Below are 4,300 nucleotides of genomic sequence, written 5' to 3' on the forward strand. Positions count from 1 at the left end.
CAAAATACGTTTTACTGACCTTTCTCTCTTGCTTTCTGCTCGTTGACTAAGATGGATTTATTATATGATGATAGAAACGTCTTTCTTCGCGTTTTTCGTCATTTATTGATGTCAGATCTGCTGTTGATAACCCTTCTGCAGACAAATAACGAACATCTTCAGACAAGAGCGATAGCATCTTTCAAGCAGAAAATTAATCGTAGACTGACTAGCATATTATTTATCATATTATTTATATAGATGGAAAGCTAAACATTACTCTCTGCACTGGCAAGCAATGCCCGTTTTCCGCGAGAGTGTCTTGGAAACAGGAACATCCTAGTTTTATTATGTTCATAATCTGCACATTGATTTTGGTAAAGTATATATTTTTAGAACCCTGAGAATTGGGGGTAACAAGAATACATATTTATTCACATATTATTGAATGTCACAAAAGAACATTCTAAAATGCGAAAGATTTCTACCATCAATAATGTTTCAAACAAATTTTTTTTTTTTTTGGAACATAAAATTTTTGTTTCAAAAGTGAAGAAAAGCAGGTGGAGGTAGTCAGGGCTTTTCAGGTGTATAGATATCTGAGGCAATACATTCTGAGTAGGATTTGTAGTTTTATGATATTTCTTTAGATAAAATGTATTTATCAAAGCTAACTATCCCTGGAGAATCAAGAGACAGGTAGATAACGCAGAATAATGAAGTTTAATGTGAAACATCTTTAATAAAATTTCAACTCAGTCTGGAATATTTTTAATACACGCTTACTGCCAAAAAGAAGTATGAAATATAGTTTGGGTGATTAGTTTCCCATTATGTTTTTAATTCTTTCCTTTATTTTAAAATCGACCATGTGATGCCGAATCATTATTGCTATTATGTTAAACAAATGTGTTGTAGTAGACTATAACTCAAAAGACATACTTTTATTAGTGATGATGCGCACTGAATGAAACATTTAGTTCTGCAAGTATGTGATGATATGTAATGTATAACTGAGATATAAATTAGTATCGACAGTTTCTATAAATAGTTGAATCAATATTACAGCAATGGAAAAGTACCCATCCCAAGGTACTCCTTTTATTGTAAGGTTTCTAGTTTATTTTTTGGCACTCAACAAAAGTTACGTGGGCTTTAGATTTTCTTTTAATGTGTAATATTTCATACGTGTACAGTAAACATTTTTCAAACAGTATTCTTCAATAGTCGTTATGTTACGTCATAGAGGTCCTGAGTACAAGCAGTGTGATCTTTGGTTGCGAGCAGCACTGTCGTTGATGTAAGCGTTCTAAGAGAAACTAGTAATAGAGTCAAGCGTTTGTTACGCTTCTCAGCGGTCTTCAAACAGCTTTCATAGTACAGAGAGAAAATTGCAAGGGCGATGGATTGTGTAACATGACTTTGAGAAAATTGGATATTTTGAGGTAAGGCGTTACTGCACTGCTTGCTTGCCTCGTAGTTACGATATATTTGGATAACGGAATTTTGCTTTATTGATGTGGGCTAGTCAGTTTCATTGTTCAGACGTGTGTAAGTAAATTTATTAGGTCCAATGTCTTGCACTCAGAAGTTAGTTTTACAACTCCTTTACCGTTTTCAGTAGTTAATGTCATGGCAGGGAACACTTTGTTTTAAATTTTTAACTATTTTTGTAAATATCATTTTAATTGTTGAGGTATGACTATCAGTTTTCGGAAAACAGTTTTTAAAGGATACATTTGTGTCGCCGCAAGGAGCTTTGCGGGACAGAGTAAGGTTGAAGCATGAGCTGGTTAGAATACTTCCACGTCCTGGCATTGCAATGCACAAGGCTTTTGTTTTCCATTTACCTTGCTTGCCGCTGCGCTACATGTTTTGTATTCATCACTTAGAGCAGAGTCTCTTTCCTCACGTAAGCCATAACAATCGGCTAGGGTCGGTTTAACAGTACAGTCAGGATACAGTGAGAACAGTCAGTTAGCTTTGCTTTTCAAAATTCATTATCAGGTTAGTTTAGGAAAAGTTCAGTTCAGATTTCATTTCATATGCAGACAATCTTATTTCAGAGTGCAGTGTTGGGAACTTGTATGATCAGATTGTGTGAGTAAACGGTTTGATTATTTATTATTTCAAAATTCGTTTGCTAAATTTATGTAACATTTTATCCTGTTAGCTTGAGTGTTGGAACTGCAAGTCACGCATTTTGACGTCACACATTGTAGCATAGCGTTGCACAACACAAAATTCCACTGGATCGCTTATTTAGTTTATAGGTTTCCCTTTCTAAATGATTTGTTGAAGTTGCTTATAATACAGTTATACAGTTTGAGTTGTCGAGGCCCGTCGACAGCGACGTCATTAGAGACAAAATAAAAGCTCGGATTTGGGGAAGGATGAGGAAGGAAATCGGCAGTGCCCTATCAAAGGAACAACTCTGACATTTGCCTGAAGCGATTTAGAGAAATCACGGAAAACCTAATCAGGATATCCGGACGCGATGTTGAACCATCGTCCTCCCGAATGCGAGTCCATTGTGCTAACCACTGCGCCACCACGCTCGGTAGCTTCAGTGTTGGCGATTCATTTTATCAGATAGAATTTTCGTAATTGCACTTTTGCATTGTTCTGGAGAACAACACAGATGTTGTTGTGGTCTTCAGTCCAGAGAATGGTTTGATGCAGCTCTCCATGCTACTCTATCCTGCGCAAGCTTCTTCATCTCCCAGCACCTATTGCAACCTACATCCTTCTGAATCTGCTTAGTGTATTCATCTCTTGGTCTCTCTCTACGATTTTTACCCTCCATGCTGCCCTCCAGTACTAAACTGGTGATCCCTTGATGCCTCAGAATATGCCCTCCCAACCGAACTCTTTTTCTAGTAAAGTAGTGCCAGAAACTCCTCTTTTCCCCAAACCTATTCAGTACTTCCTCATTAGTTATGTGATCTACCCATCTAATCTTCAGCATTCTTCTGTAGCACCACATTTCGAAAGGTTCTATTGTCTACACTATTTATCATACAGGTTTCACTTCCATACATGGCTGCGCTCCATACAAATACTTTCTGAAACGACTTCCTGGCTCTTAAATCTATACTCAATGTTAACAAATTTCTACTCTTCAGAAACGTTTTCCTTGCCATTGCCAGTCTACATTTTATATCCTCTCTACTTGGACCATCATGAGTTGTTTTGCTCCCCAAATAGCAAAACGCATTTACTACATTAAGCGTCTCATTTCCTAATCTAATTCCCGCCTCATCACCCGATTTAATTGGACTACATTCCATTATCCTCGTTTTGCATTTGTTGATGTTCATCTTATATCCTCCTTTCAAGACACTGTCCATTCCGTTCAGCTGCTCTTACAGGTCCTTTGCTCTGTCTGACAGAATTACAATGTCATCGGCAAACCTCAAAGTTTTTATTTCTTCCCCATGGATTTTAATTCCTGCTCCGGATTTTTCTTTTGTTTCCTTTACTGCTTGCTCGATGTACAGATTGAATAACATCTGGGATAGGCTACAACCCGGTCTTACTCCCTTCCCAACCACTGCTTCTCTTTCATGCCCCTCGACTCTTAGAACTGCCCTCTGGCTTCTGTACAAATTGTAAATAGCCTTCTGCTCCCTGTATTTTACACCTGCCACCTTCAGAATTTGAAAGAGAGTATTCCAGTCAACAACGCAGACACACGAGTAAAAAGAACAGCAGTTCACTTTCTGCAGTTCCAGTTCACAAATCCAACACGAGACAGTTACGTAACACACTCTGAAGTGTCAAGCTGGGTGCAGTCGTTTACTTAACACTGTATTTCAACAGTATATCCTGAAGCCATCTTCAGCAGGTACTACGTAGCGCGGTATTTCGAAAGAGTACTTTGTCGTCCTCTCGCAGTGCACCAGGATCGACACTCGACAGTAAGATGCGCAGTCGATTCAATGACGAAGCGTGTCACCGTCATTTGCTCGGAGGAGATATACCAAAGTATCACACGAATGTGATGACAAGGTACGCTGTGGAAAAATCGTGTTACGTAAACGGCTGTGCGCGGCTCGACATTTGAGGGCAATACAAACTGCATACGTTACATAAACAAGGCCCCAGCCAGCAGCAGCTCTACACACGTACGAAGTCCCCACTCTGCCCTCTGCGGCCCGTTTTAAATATTCACGGGAACCAGTGCGGCATCCAGCGGAGGAAACTGGGGCTGGAGGATGCTGGGTGGGCGGGGGGGAAGGAAACTCGATAAGGGAAACCCAGGCGTCCTACCCATCCTTACTGCGCCCACTTGGGCCCTCGAGAAGGACCAGTTACAGCG

The sequence above is a fragment of the Schistocerca gregaria genome, chromosome 10, assembly GCF_023897955.1.
Source record: "Schistocerca gregaria isolate iqSchGreg1 chromosome 10, iqSchGreg1.2, whole genome shotgun sequence".
In the NCBI taxonomy this organism is placed as follows: domain Eukaryota; kingdom Metazoa; phylum Arthropoda; class Insecta; order Orthoptera; family Acrididae; genus Schistocerca; species Schistocerca gregaria.